This window comes from Oryx dammah, unplaced genomic scaffold (assembly GCF_014754425.2).
Source record: "Oryx dammah isolate SB20612 unplaced genomic scaffold, SCBI_Odam_1.1 HiC_scaffold_25, whole genome shotgun sequence".
In the NCBI taxonomy this organism is placed as follows: domain Eukaryota; kingdom Metazoa; phylum Chordata; class Mammalia; order Artiodactyla; family Bovidae; genus Oryx; species Oryx dammah.
Window position 1 is genome coordinate 100282805 of NW_024070209.1, and position 16014 is coordinate 100298818.

Below are 16014 nucleotides of genomic sequence, written 5' to 3' on the forward strand. Positions count from 1 at the left end.
CGGTCACCTCTCTGAGCCTGGTGTCCTGAGCTACCAGACAGGGCTGACGCAGGTCCCTGTGGGGTCGTGTGTGACTCAGGTGTGCTCCCCGTGGGGGCGGACCTGGTGCAGGGTCCACCCTGCCATCCCGGAAGGATCCCACCGGCCGAGGGGAGCCCGCAGGAGCAGAGCCAGGGGTTGGGGGCAGGGAGGGGCCTGTGACTCCTTCAGGAACACCCCATTCCTGGAGAGTGTGCACTCGCCTATGGTTAACGCACTCCAGTGATCGAAGCCGACAGCCGCTCTCACTTTCTTATGGTGAATTATAATATTTGGTTCTAATGGTAAGCCCATTCTGCATTCCTGGGATAAACCCCACGTGGGGTTACCCTAACCTTTTCTAAATATCACAGCCTTGCGACTTCCCTGGGGGTCAGTGGTTAAGGCTTCACCGTCAAGTTCGGGGGCTGCGATTTTGATCCCTGGTGGAGGAGCTAAGATGCCACATACCTTGGGGCTAAAGAAACCAAAACATAAAGCAGAAAAATGTTGTAGCAAATTCAATAAAGATTTTAAAAATGGTCCACATCAAGAAAAATCTTAAAAAAATAAATATCACCGCATGGGATTAGATAAAGATTCTGTTGGGACGTCCCTGGGGGTCCAGTGGTTAAGGCTCCATACTCCCAGTGTAGGGGACACAGGTTTGATTTCTGGGGTGGGGAGGGGTGAGAGCTAAGATCCCACATGGAAAAAAAAAAAAGAGTTTATTAGAAAGCTCTGTCCAAAGGGGATGTTCACGTTGTCTCCTCGATTTGTTTGTGTCCACTTTGGCTACCAGGGTGAAGTTTGAATCGAGTTGGCATTATCTCTGTTTTCACTCCTCTGTCTCGGTCCCTTATTCCTAAGCTCTCAGAGATCAGCCTGTCCATGGAACTGGCACTCAAGCTCGTGACTTGGGGTGAGGCAAGGAGGGCGTCTATGGCTTCCAAGTCCTTCACCTGCCTCATCTCACTGATTCCTCATCGTGACACTGTCCCTACTTCACAAGTGAGGAGACTGAGGCTCAGAGAGGGAAAGTCATTTCTCCAAGATCACTCAGCTAGGATTTGGCCGAATCAGGATTGGAACCCAGGACCCAGTGGCCTCGGAGCAGAGAACCCTCTGGAAAACAGAAACACAGGGTACCCCACCAACCTTGGAGTGAGGCTTGGACTGCTGAAGTGTCAGGCACAGGGGTGGGATGCCTTTTATCATTCTTTTTAAAACTATATATTTATTTTTATTCATTTGGCTGCACCAGGTCTCAGCTGTAGCACGCAGGATCTAGTTCCCTGACTGGGGATTGAACCTGGGCCCTCTGCATGGGGATCTTGGAGCCTTAGCCACTAGACCACCAGGGAAGTCCCCTGCTTTTTCCTTTTTGTAACAGAGAGTCCAGCCCCATTGTGCTGCACGGCCGCCGGTGTTGTCTGAGCTTGCCCTTGGCCAGACTCTGTGGGTCCCGTCCAGACCGGATGTTGGGTAAGACGAGAACAAGGCCCACTGGCCCCCGTGTAGCCACAAAGCTCAGCCTCAGTGTGGTGTGTCCTCCCCGATTCCTCACTCCGACCCACGCCCACCCCCAGCCCTGTGGGCCCCCACCTGCCCCTCCCGGAGCCCAGAGTCAGTCCTGAACTTTCCCAGTGCCCTCCTGCCTCTTGGCATCACCCCCAGCTGTCATGGGCAATGTGACCACTTCCCAGAACACAGAAGTTCACCCGGGTTTCTTTTGTCAAGGTCACTGGGATAGTGAGCCAAGGGGGGCTTGGGGACAGGCTGGGGGTGGTCTGGGCAGGGTGATCTTGAGGAAGGAGTGCACACATAGGAGTCAGACCCTAAGGGCCCTAAGTCATTGAGCCCTTCTGAGCCTCAGTTTCCCCCTCTCTAAAATGGGGATAACGCTACCTTGCATAAAGCTGGAGCATCCAGAGCTGTGTGGCCCAGGCGGGCACACTGAAGCGTCAATAAAGGAAGACAGAGTTTCTTGGGCTGCACACACCCCCCAAGAACCACCTGTCCCTGCTGGGCATTCAGGCATAGCACAGGGTACTCTGGGGATCGGATGGACTGGAACCGAGAGATGGGCACCTACCCATGTTACGGTGGACCCAGTGGCTTCTTTTCACAGATGGGGGCACTGAGGCCCAGGAAGGGTGTCCAGCCCACACCAGGTATGCAGGCACTATGCAGCCTGCCCTGAACCCCACCACCCACCCCACACTCCCCGGCTTCAGGCTGTGGGCGGGTGAAGGGCGTGTGAACTGACCCCTCCCACCCTGAGCCTGTCTCGTTTCTCCTCCAGGCTGCCCAAACCGTCCTTCCAACAGAGCTGAGATTTAGGGCCAAGGAGGTCACCCCTGACCTGACTCTGCATCTTAGTAGGGTCTCTATTGGATTCCTAGTTGTCAAAATAAAGAACAGTAAGTTGGGGTTCTGAAGACCCCGATAGCTATGGCCTGGCGATGGCGGGCTGGCCTGGGAAAAACCCACTGCCAAGAACACACTATTGTGGGTGTGAACAGGCTGAACTGTGCCCCCTCCCCGCAATTCATACGTTGAAAGCTTAACCCCCAGGACCTCAGAATGTGATTCTATTTGAAGACAGGACCTTTAAAGAGGCAATTAAGTTAAAATGAGGTCATTAGGATGGGCCCTTGTCCAATAGCACAGGCGTCCTCATAAGAAGGAAAGTTGGACACAGACACGCAGAGGGATGCCCTGTGAAGACACAGGGAGAGCACAGCCCTCTACGAGCCAAGGAGAAAGCAAGGCTGTTAGTTGCTCAGTCGTGTCCAATTCTTTGGGACCTGTGGACTGTAGCCAGCCAGGCTCCTCTGTCCATGGGATGTCCCAGGCCAGAATATGGGAGTGGGTTGCCATTCCCTTACTCCAGGGGATCTTCCTGACCCAGGGAGCGAACTCTGGTCTCCTGCACTGCAGGCGGACTCTTTATCATCTGAGCCACAGGGAGAGGCCTCCATCATGGACTTCCGGCCTCCAGAAAATCGAGGGAAAGCATTTCTGTTGTTACAGCCACCCAGTCTGTGGTCCCTTACGGTGGCAGCCCTGGTTTATCAGGTCAGCTGGCCGTCACCTGTCACCACAGGAAGAGCATGGGACACAGGTCGGGTGAGTTGGGGACCGGCTGCGACAGGCTGCTTCTGGGCGACGTGGGGAGACCACTGAACTAGGAGCTGCCCTGGGGGCGGCTCCTCCCAAGACACCATCACCTTGTCCTGAGCCCCTGCCAGGGGGAGGCCGCTTCCGGGCCGAGGCAACTGGTCCAGTTCAAAGTCCCCGGGTCCCAGCCCCTGCCCTGCCTGGGGAAAGCCCCAGAAGGGGCAGGAGAAGGGGACGGCAGGAGCTCGAAAAACGCACAAACTCCAGGATCAGCCGCCATCTGGCTCCAGGAAGAGACAGAACATCTGGCCACAGCGCTGGGCCCGGCATTTATGTAACCCGCGTGCAGATACACGTGGCTCGCCAGGCAGGCGGGCGAGGCTGGGCCCGGGCCGCGCTCCATCTGACCTTCCCCTTGGGAAACGGGCCTCGTAGGGAGAGGGCTGTTGTGAGCCTGCGACGATAGCAGGCTGGCACGAGCTGACAGCCAGGGAGCCCTCCCCACGCATCCCAGCCCCCAGCCCCAGCTCAGACACACACGCACGTGCACACACACGCGGGCTGACTGGCTGGCCTCCATGTTCTCACATGTACAATTATGTGTGGGAGATCCCCAAGCCTCCTTTCAGTCCTAATGTTCTGTAACGTGCGTGTCTGTGGACACTCCCATATCAGACACTTCATGTGCTTGGGGGTCACACACGTGCATGCAAAATAGGAAAACACACACATGATCATCTTTGCACACAGACACATTTATACATTCCCTTCCATATCCCAAACATTTCTCAGTCGTGCACCAGCTCAAACACACAGTGGAGTCTCTCTACACCTGTCTTCTGGTGTGCATGCATCTTGCTGACAATGTACACACCTGGCCTTGCGTATGTTTATACACACACGTGTGTGCTCTTGCAGGGTGTACACACTGAACCACATCCAATTTCTCTGCATGCCCATTGTTGACAGGTATCAGGCTCTCCAGATTGAGCAAATAAACATATAGGATCAGGGACTTCCCCAGTTGTCCAGCAGTTAAGAATCTGCCATCCAGTGCAGGGGACACAGGTTCCATCCCTGGTCGAGGAACTAAGATCCCACATGCTACGGGGCACCTAAGCCCACACAGCACAATGAAGGATCCCATATGTGCCAACAAAGATTGCCATGCGCCGCAACTAGGGCCCAATGCAGTCAAACACATTAAAACTGGAATTAATTCTATAAAATACAAAAAAATTTTTTAATAGAGGATTCAGTCTTTGGGATATAGTGATACTCAAAAACTGTGCATTTATCTGACATATTTAACCAAGGTGTCTATTTTATCTGGCAACCCAACCCTAATACGTAGTATACATTCACACACACACACGAATTCATGAGGCCATCATGAGGCCCAGCCCAGGACATGCTGATTCCCTGGGAGACCTTCTAAGACCGTCTCTGAGTCTGGTCATTAGAGCCCAGCTCTGACCTCAGCGGAGCTCCAGGTCCCCAGTTACAGCTTTCAACAACCTAGCCCAGGACCCGGCTTGCTAGTGGGAAGAGGCAGGGCTTCCAGCAGGAGCAGGGCGCCAGCGGGGGTGGCTTGCTGGGACCCTGGGAAAGCTCCTCTCACCAACAGCCCAGCTGTGAGATCTGGCAGCAGCAGCCAAACTCTGGGAACCCCACCCTAGCCTGGTTATCATGGGGCCAGGACTCGAGGAGGGATGTCCAGCCGGGGTCAAAGATGCAATGTGAGGCCCCGAGGCCGGCTTGGCTGCAGCTCCATTCCAGGGCTGCTTCTGCTGCTGGGAGATGAGACAGGGCAAGGGGGTCTTGAAATCCTGTTTCCTTCGCTTAAGTCCTTTGGCCAGAAAGGTCTGTAGAGGGACAGGGTCAGGCAAGGTCCTAGGAGGGGCTTAGCTCAGGGAGAGGGGATCCCGGGGAAAAGACCCAGACCTGCCCCTCCCCACGTGACCTGGCTGGCCTCCCCGCCCACTCCCAGACAAGAGAGGAATTCTCATCCTGAGCCCAGGGCCGGCAGATGTGTGATGAGTCTCCCGAGAGCCTCACAAAGAACAGGATGAATTTTTCTAAGGAAGTATCTGGTTATCTTGTTTTTTTGGTTACATAAGAAGACATTTTCATTATTTCATGGAAAACCAAAAGCAAAAAAAAGTTTCTTTTTTCGCTTTTTTCTTGCAGACATTTTTCTCCACCTTCCTAAAAACAGCGATGTTATTTTGACCCAAAAGTCATTGCATGCCATAGCTTTGTGACCTGCTTTTATCCTGTATAACCACCTTTCTGCATCAGTAATTCAACATCTCCATCTTGACGGAGAGCAGCCTCCAGGGATTCCTTGTATGGAAGAGACTCTCTCTTTTTTTTTTTTTTTCTGATATTTAGATGTCTACCGGTTTGTTTGTTTGTTTTTAATTGCAGTGAAATTCACATAATAATATAAGATTAACCAGTTTAAAGGATACAATTTGGTGGCATTTAGCACATTCATCAGATTGTGCAACCACCACCTAGTTCCAAAATATTTTCATCACCCAAAAGGAAACCCAAGAGGGCTGTTTGTCCTTGCCCTCCCTCCCCGCAGCCCCTGGAAGACACAGTCTGTTCTCTGTCTCCATGGATTTGCCTGTTCTGGACATTTCACATGAATGGAATCACAGACTATGCAACTTCTTGTGTCTGGGTTCTTTCAATTAGCATAATGTCTTCAAGGTTCACTCGTGCTCTGGCAGATATCAGTACTTCATTACTTTTTATGACTGAATAATATTCTAATGAGGCTTCCCTAGTGGCTCAGTGCAACGCAGGAGACTCGGGTTCCATCCCTGAGTTGAGAAGATTCCCTGGAGGAGGAAACGGCAACCCATTCCAATATTCTTATCTAGAAAAACTCATGGACAAAGGAGCCTGGCAGGCTACAGTCCATGGGGTCACAGAAGAGTCAGGTGTGATTGAGCGACTAAATAACAACACTCCGTTGTGTGGATGGACCACAGTTCGGCTGTCCACTCCTCCCTTGATGGACATCTGTGTTGTTTGCATTTCTGGTTGTTGATTATTTTATTTACTGCTGCCCAAGTGTCACAGCGTCGGACACGACTGAGAGCCTTCACTTTCACTTTTCACTTGCATGCATTGGAGCAGGCAATGACAACCCACTCCAGTGTTCCTGCCTGGAGAACCCCAGGGACGGGGGAGCCTGGTGGGCTGCTGTCTATGGGGTCGCACAGAGTCGGACATGACTGAAGCGACTTAGCAGCAGCAGCAGCAGCAGCAAGCGTCATAGCTTTATAAGTCCTGATATCAGATGGGATGCATTCCTGTCTGTATTCCTCCTCTCCTGGAGTAGCACAATCCTTTGCTCACTCATATTAAACTTTAGAATCACTGGTCAAATTGAAGCTGGGTCTTCCACATTGCAGGCCGACTGACTCTTACAAAAGCCCCCATTAAGACTTTAATTGGAATTGCATTGAGTCCATGGATCAATCTGTGGAGAACTGTCATTTTTATGCTAACCGGCCCTTCTGTCCTCAAGCATAGCTTCTCTATCCTTTTAAGTCTCAACTTATTTTCATGGACTAGTATAATTTTCTGCCTAATTCTTACCTTTACTTCATTAGACGTATTCTTGCATCTGAGTGCTCAATCGCTCAGTTGTGTCCAGCTCTTTGTGACCACATGGACTATTATATCCCACCAGGCTCCTCTGTCCATGGATTTTTCAGGCAAGAATTCTGGAATCAGCTGCCATGTCTTCCTCCAGGGGATCTTCCCAACTCAGGGATTGAACTTTCATCTCCTGCTTTGGCAGGCAGACTCATTACCACTGTGCCACCTGGGAAGCCCATAGACTTATTCTTGGATACTTAAAATTTTTGCACTCTTAGGGCTGATCCCCGGAGAAGGCAATGGCACCACACTCCAGTACTCTTGCCTGGAAAATCCCATGGACAGAGGAGCCTGGTGGGCTGCAGTTCATGGGGTAGCTAAGAGTCGGACACGACTGAGCGACTTCACTTTCACTTTTCACTTTCATGCATTGGAGAAGGAAATGGCAACCCACTCCAGTGTTCTTGCCTGGAGAATCCCAGGGACGGGGGAGCCTGGTGGGCTGCCATCTCTGGGGTCGCACAGAGTCAGACACGACTGAAGTGACTTAGCAGCAGCAGCAGCAGGGCTGACCCCACCCCCTTTTTTAAAGTACATTTTCCAGAGTCCTAGTATCTAGAAACGCAGTTATATTTGTGTATTGTTCTTGTATCTAGGTGTCTTGCTAAACTCTTCTTGGTTTCCTATGTCGTTGAGCATATCTGAAGATAATGTGTTTTGTTTTCTCTTTTCCAACCTTTGTGTTTTTTAATGAATTTTTTCCAGCCTTATTGTTAAGGGAGGATTTCCAATGCTCGTTGTTGAACAAGAGCAGTAATGGGAAGCATGTCACTTCTTTCCTGTCTTTGGCCTCACCGTGAAGCATGTGGGATATTAGTTCCCCGACCTGAAATCGAGTCCACGCCCCCTGCAGCGGAAGCACAGAGTCCTAACTGCTGGATTGCAAAGGAAGTCTGAAATATAATGTTTCTTAGGTCTAATCTCAGAGGGAATGTTGCTAATGTTTACCCATTTATCAGCCAAGGAAATTCCCTTCTATTTCTGATTTACTGAGAAGTTTCCTACCACAAATTTATGTTGAACTTTTGAAAATACTTCTTCAGCATCTATTAAAATGATCCTGTAGTTGTTTCCTCCTTTAATCAGTTAATGTGTTAAATGCCACTGATTTCTCTAGTATTAAACCACCCCTTGCAATCTTGGCATAAAGCTCATTCCATCATGTGTATTACACTTTTTTATACACTATTGTATTGAGCCTACTAACGTTTTAGGTAGTATTTTTTTAACGTTTTATTTTCTATTGGAGTATAGCTGACAGCAAGGAGATCCAACCGGTCCATCCTAAAGGAAATCAGTCCTGAATATTCACTAGAAGGACTGATGCTGAAGCTGAAGCTCCAATACCTTGGCCACCTGATGCAAAGAGCTGATTCATTTGGAAAGACCCTGCAGCTGGGAAAGACTGAGGGCGGGAGAAGAGGGGGACGACAGAGGATGAGATGGTTGGATGGCATCACTGACTCGATGGACATGAGTTTGAGGAAGCTCCGGGAGTTGGTGATGGACAGGGAGGCCTGGCGTGCTGCAGTCCATGGGGTCCCAAAGATTCAGACATGACTGACAGACTGAACTGAACTGATAGCCGATTAACAATGCTGTGATAGTTTCAGGTGAACAGTGAAGGGACTCACCCATGCATATACATGTATCCACTCCCCCCTAATCCCCCACCCATCCAGGCTGGCACAGAACATTGATCAGAGTTCCCTGTACTGTACGGTAGGTCCTTGTTGGTTATCCATTTACAGCCTTGTGTACATGTCTGTCCCAAACTCCCTGTCCTTCCACCCCGTCCTCCCGCCAGCAGCCATCAGTTCATTCTCTAGGTCTATGTGTCTGCTCCTATTTTGTGAATTCGTTCGTTTGAACCATATCTTTTTAGATGCCATGTACAAGGGTGTCATATTATGGGTCTTCTTCTCTGTCTGACTTGACTTCACTGAGTATGACAATGTTCACTGCAGCACTGTTTACAATAGCCAAGACATAGAAAAAAACCTAGCTGTCCATCAACAGAGGAATGGATAAAGTACATGAGGAACATGTATATGATGGAATACTGCTCAGCCATCAAAAAGAATGAAATAATACCATTTGCAGCAGCATGGACTGACCTGGAGATTTAGGACTTTTACCCTTATATTTTTGAGTGACACGTGTCCCTAATTTTTCTTTATTGTACTGTTCTTGTCTGGTTTCATGATCCAGATTATATCAGCCTAGTGGAGTGAATCACCCTCATATATTTCCTGGGAAACCTGGTGTGATATTAGAACGATCTGTTCCTTAGATGTTCGCTAGAACTCACCTGCAGATATCAAGTCCTGGTGTTTTATCTCTCTCTTTTCCTCCTTAATACTTAAAAGGATATTTAATTCTTTTTCATAGTTCCGTTTGGGGCTTCCCTAGTGGCTCAGTGGTAAAGAATCTGCCTGGCAGTGCAGCAGACACAGGTTTGATCCCTGGTCGGGGAGGATCCCACTTGCGCAGAGCCGCTAATACTGACCGCACGTGCCCTAGGGCCGGTGCTTAAAAAAAAAGCCACCACAGTGAGAAGCCCTTGAACCAGGAGAGAAAAGCCTGGGCAACAGTGAAGAGCCAGCAGGGAACAATTATAAAATAACAATTTTATTAAACAAAAGTAACAAAATAAACAATTGGATTTTAAACATAGTTGCATTCAAGGGTTCTACTTCCTGATCCCATCTGGGTAGGTTATATTTTTTCCAAGTTTTGGACCATTTCATCTAAGTTTTCAAATGTATTGACATAGAGTTATTAATCATATTCAGACCCTGGACTCACCTGGAGGTACAGTGGTTAAGGGGTGGGAGGTGGTCCTTGGAATTTTCTATTTTATGAGACCTGCAACGCTTCCAAGAATAGTCTCCACCCAGGGCCAGTGGCTACAGAGCAGGTTTGTCGCTTGGAGTTCCCAGAGTCATCCTGCAAAAGCTGAGGGCCTGAAATGTGAGCCTGCTAGCCTGCTGCTGGAACCGCCACCCTCTGCTGTGTCCCAGGCTTCTCACTGGTGGTGACTCTGCCATGACACCCCAGAGGGCTGTCCACTTGCCATGGGCTACCTGACCCCCCACCCACTGACCGGCCACCCTCCTTTACTTTTGGAGTTCTCACGCCATCCTTTGAAAGCTCTCCTCGACTGCCTTGCTGCCAGACCCTCCGGGGGCACACGGTGCCACGGCCCAGCCTGCCTCATCTTTGGGTCCAGGCTTGCTGTGGTTTGTGCAAAGTGAAACCTGGGATCAGAGCACCGGGCCGTCGACATTGACTTTGACGGTGCCCCGCACAGACCTTTTTTTGCGTATTTTCTTGGCCACGGTTGGGCTGAGACCGCTGGAGCGTGAAAGTGCTGTGTAGACAAGGTGATAACTGAGTTCATTTGAAGGAACGGGACTGTGGCTGTGGAGAGCTTGCACATGGATGTCAGGCTGGGACCCAACCCTGGCTCCTCCACTTAGAGCTGGGTGACCCTGGACTAGCGACCTCATCCATCTAAGCTTCAGTTTCTTTCTTTCTTTCTTTTTTTTTGGCCTCGGCTTGTGAGAACTTAGTTCCCTGACAGGGATGGAACCCATGCCCCATCCATTGGAAGTGCAGAAGCAAACCCGAAGCCTCAGTTTCTTCATCCACACAATGGGAATCACAAAGATCTCTCGATCCAAGAGTGCTGGGGACTAGGATGGTGCTTGTCCATGTGGAGAGGCGGGCGCACGCCTGCCAGGTAGTTAGTGCTGAATCAATGTGTGTGCATGTGTGTGACCCACAGAGAGGGGTTGGCAGCCCTGCCTCGGGTACCAGCTGCATACTTGGCCCTCTGCACGCTCCAGCTCGCTGCCCTGAGAGGTAAGACCCTCCATCACCTGTGATCTGAGCCTTGATTCTCTCATCCTTAAGGGGGTGGACAGACCGGTGTGTGAGGATGACGGTGCTTTGAGACCTTGCCCAGAGGGTATATGATATGATATATGGCAGAAACCATATATCAACATACAATATTGTAAAGCAATTATGCTCCAATTAAAAAAACAAAAATAAATCAGGCCAAAGAAGCAGCTGTCCCTCCCCCAGGCCCACCCAGCAAGGTCAGCGCTTCCAAGGGTCACACTCCAGCCCCCGGGGTTTTCTCGTGCCAGTTGAAGAATCCAGTGCCGGGGCTTCCTGTTGTAATAACCCCCTTCCTGTCCCTGGAGCGCCCCTTCCCCACTTGGTGAAACTCAGAAGAGGGGCCGGAAAGTGGCAGGCTCTATTTTCCCCACCTTCCAGGGGCGGTTGGGTGGAATGTGTCCTCTGATAATGAGCTGCAAGGGGCTGGGCCAGGGCGGGCTGCCCGACCTGTGCTGTGTGGAGCTAGCTGATAAGGGCTCCAGAGGGCCTCGGGAGCCAACGCCCAACCCAGGATGGTACCCATCTCCTGCACTGCAGGCAGATCCTTTGCCATTGAACCACCAGGAAAGCTCAGATCCCTCATGCTGCCTCTAAAAAGTCCTTCATGCTGTAATGAAGACTGAAGATACCAAGTGTTGTAACTAAGACCCAGTGCAGCCAAATAAATAAATAAAAATAGTAAGGGCTCTGTAATCACCCAGACCTGGGTTTGAGTCTTGGCTTTGTCACCTAGTGGTAGCTGACTGCCTTGTGGGCCTCAGTTTCTTCATCCAAAAAATGGGAAGAACAGGTATCTTGTGAGCCTTGGAGAACAGGCCATGTGTATCTCACTCAGGCCTGGCTCTGGTGCCTGGGAGGTCCTCAGCGAATAGTTTCAAACCGTGACTGGGGAGCTCCAAGGGCCGGGCGGTCAAGAAATGAGTCGCCTCTCCCCACCCTTGCAGGGCCACGTGGGAGTCTGGGGCAGAAACGAGGGTGTTGCACAGGGAAAGCAGAGCGGCCTCCTGGATGCTGGGGCAGGAAGTGGGTACAGAGGGCTGAGAGCCGGGGGCTGGGGGCTGCTCTCTTGGGGGCACCTGTCTTTTCACGTGTCCACTGCAGTCTGGCCCCTCTGTTGCCATGGACACACCTGCACGGATCCCTCACCACCTCCTTCCCCGAGCCCAGATGCTCTTCCCTTCAGCCAGTGCCCACCCCCATGCAACCGGAGTCCCAGAGACCCAATTCCAAATGTCTGGGAGAGTTCATCGGCCAGTTTGGCCATAGGAGGGGCCCAGCCTCTGTCTGGGCCCAGCTGCTGGCTGGGGGACCCCACGTTGGGCAGGCGCTGAGCTCTTTGAGAACTGGACCAGGCTGTCCTCCCACCCTCCTCCCTGCTCTGCCCCAGCTGCCGGACCCACAGCAACAAGGACAGGGCTGGGCCCCCAGCAGGGCCTTTTCTGGAAGGGCAGCTCCTGCTCTCAGCCACTCTCATTGCCGGGCCTTGGAGGAGCTGTGCCTGGACCGGGTTCTCACCTCCACCTCTAAGTTGGGTGAAGTGACCTGCCCTCTCCAGGGCCACCTGACCACTCAGACCCGCAGGGCCCCCAGCCTGAGGTGGGCAGGGCAGGAGAAGAGAGGACGCTGGGGAGTCAAGGATATTCCTGCCTCTTGTCTTGTGATGCTGAAACTCAAGAGCCCCCTGACTCAGCAGGATATTAATAAGCCTGGCGGGCGCCCAGGGGGCCAGCTCCGCCAGGGGCCAAAGCAGGAGGACTTCCAGCCCGCTGGCTTGGGATCTCCCTCCCCATGTCCACAGCTGGCCCCACAGCCCCAGCTCCTTCCCCAGGGCCCCCGGGCACCCCCACACCCCAACCTCTCCTGGTAGGGAGACCCTCTCCCCACTGCTCAGGAAGCCTGGGTAAACCTCACTGAGTTAAAGGGAACTATCTAGAAGGGACCCAGGAGGAGAGATGGAGCCAAACATCATGGGGGTGGGGGGGCACGTGGTCCACCCTTCGAGCTCTGGGGTCAGGATCGAGTTCAAGCTTTAGCTCTCTCTAAAGTGAAAGTGAAAGTGGCTCAGTCGTGTCCGACTATTTGCGACTCCGTGGACTATACAGTCCATGGAATTCTCCAGGCCAGAATACTGGAGTGGGTAGCCTTTCCCTTCTCCAGGAGATCTTCCCAACACATGGGATTGAACCCAGGTCTCCCGCACTGCAGGCAGATTCTTTACCAGCTGAGCCACAAGGGAAGCTGAAGAATACTGGAGTGGGTAGCCTAGACCTTCTCCAGCGGATCTTCCCGACCCAGGAATAAAACTGGTGTCTCCTGCACTGCAGGTGGATTCTTTACCAACTGAGCTATGAGGGAAGCCCCTCTAACTTAGAGACTTGGGCCAAATCACGTAACGATGCTGAACTCGGTTTCTTAATCTGTAAAGCGGCAGAGGGGGCGCTAACAGTACTTAGCCCTAGGTCCGCTGCAAGGACCCAGTGAGGTGGTTCTCACAAAGGGCAAGTCCCGGGAATGACCCCTTCTCACCTGTCAACCCTGCTGGTTTCAGCTGAACACGATGATTGGTCCATTTGGGACTCGGTTTCTGTCCCACAGCGCCCTCTAGTGTGCAGAGGTGGTTATTGCAGGGGCTCCCTGCAGGTTGTGTGGGTTCCCCTGCTCCTGAGCTCTGAAGGGTCCAAGAGGTACCTTTTCTGATTGACTCAAGTTCGTGACCCCTGTGATGCACTGGCAGTGCAGGCAAAGGGGATGAAGACCCACTCCCTTCCTTTCAAAGTTCAAAGCACACGGCAGCCTGGTTTGGCATCAGTGACCTCTGTAAGTCCTGTCCTGGGCCATGCCCCCCTCCAGCCTGAACAAGTCACAATCTCCATCACAGGTCTCAGCTACAAACGGGAACACGAAGCCCGAAAGGCCACACACAGGAGCTGGGCACAAAGTGAACCAGGGGCCTGCACACCAGCACTTAGGGGATTGACTCCAGCCCAAGACCCCCACAGTGGTGGATTCAGAGAGAACTCGAGGCCTGGGTCCCCGGGGGTCCCTTTTCAAGGCTGCCCAAGGGGAACATTTGCAGAAGGCAGACCCAGTCTGTCTTCTCCCTGCCTCCTAGCCCCTCCTGCTCCCCAGGCTGGGCAGCCTGTCGGCTTAAACAGATGTATGCTTGCTGAGGGTTCCCCAGGAAACCCCCCCTGCCTGCCTCAGCAGAAAGTATCCACATTCTAGGTCTCTTCCCTCCCCCACCCCCAATAAAACCCTTTCCACTTCTGGAGCTGCTGCGGGCAGAATGGGACCAGGGAGCGCAGGCAACCAGGGAACCAGGACAGGATGGCAAGTCCCGATGACCCCGCAGGGCTGGCAGTGAGTTCCCCAACTTGGGGGTGTTTATGCAGAGCGGCTGGTCATGTGGCCAGCATGTGGGAGAGGTGAGCCCACCTGAGGAGAGCTGAATTAACAGATCTTACATGGTAAAGCATCTGCCTGCAATTCAGGAGACCTGAGTTCGATCCCTGGGCCAGGAAGATCCCCTGGAGAAAGAAATGGCAACCCACTCCACTACTCTTACCTAGAAAATTCCATGGACAGAGGAGCCTGGTAGGCTATAGTCTATGCGGTCACAAAGAGTCAGATATGACTAGCAACTTCTCTTTCACTAAGGGCCCCTTCCAACCCAGCGGGTCTCTTGTTTTCTTCAAAACTTTCTAATTTCTCCTCAGTTCAGTTCAGTTCAGTTCAGTCGCTCAGTCATGTCCAACTCTTTGCGACCCCATGAATCGCAGCACACCAGGCCTCCCTGTTCATCACCGTCTCCCAGAGTTCACTCAGACTCAGGTCCATTGAGTCCGTGATGCCATCCAGCCATCTCATCCTCGGTCGTCCCCTTCTCCTCCTGCCCCCAGTCCATCCCAGCATCAGAGTCTTTTCCAATAAGTCTACACTTCGCATGAGGTGGCCAAAGTACTGGAGTTTCAGCTTTAGCATCATTCCTTCCAAAGAAATCCCAGGGTTGATCTCCTTCAGAATGGACTGGTTGGATCTCCTTGCAGTCCAAGGGACTCTCAAGAGTCTTCTCCAACACCACAGCTCAAAAGCATCAATTCTTCGGCACCCAGCCTTCTTCACAGTCCAACTCTCACATCCAAACATGACCACAGGAAAAACCATAGCCTTGATTAGACGGACCTTAGTCGGCAAAGTAATGTCTCTGCTTTTGAATATACTATCTAGGTTGGTCATAATCTTTCTTCCAAGGAGTAAGCGTCTTTTAATTTCATGGCTGCAGTCACCATCTGCAGTGATTCTGGAGCCCCCAAAAATAAAGTCTGACACCGTTTCCAGTGTTTCCCCATCTATTTCCCATGAAGTGATGGGACCGGATGCCATGATCTTTGTTTTCTGAATGTTGAGCTTTAGGCCAACTTTTTTAATTTTTTTACCAAAGTCATAAAAGAATAGAGTTCAAAAAGAAACATGAGGCCCCCCAGTGTTCACTGCAGCACTGTTCACAATAGTCAAGACATGGAAGCAACCGAAACGCCCACAGACAGATGAATGGATAAAAGAGATCTGATACAGCTTCTTCCCGGGTGGTCCAGTGGCTAAGACTCCGGCCTCCCAAAGCAGAGGGCCCGGGTTCAATCCCTGGTCAGGGAACTCTGCCACAACTAAGAGTTCACATGCCGCAACTAAAGATCCGTGTGTTGCAACCAAGACCTGGTGCAGGCCGATAAAGTAAATAAACAGTTACCAACCACGACAACAAAAGCTGTGGTAGAGCACGCCTCAGAGACTCGAGGTCGTCTTTCACCTTGGGGTGTGTGACCCCCGAGGGAGCTCACTTGGTCCCTGACCCTGGCTGCCTTCCCCTGAGCTGGGCAGGATTCGGGTTCCTTCACATTCCAGACAGGCCAGCTCTGCCACGGCTCTGTGATAACGTAAACCACAAACAGACTTCCCACGAACTTGTGACAGCCTCGTTGCCGGGAAGGCGAAGCTTCCTTCTCGCCCTGCCCTCAGCACTGCCCCAAGGAAGCGGGGAGGAGGCAGGTGGGGAAGACAGAGGGAGTCAACTGTCTCACTTCCAGAGGCCAAACAGCTGGGACCAAAAATTCAAGAAGAAATAGGAGGCAGCACCATGCTGTGCCAACTACGTCTTCCGTAGCAACTTAACCTCTCTGAGTCTCAGATCTTACAAACCAAACTGCTCTGGTATGCACTCCTTTTTTAAAATTAAAAACCATGGGCCCCTTTTCATCCTGTCTTAACATTTACCACTCACATGTA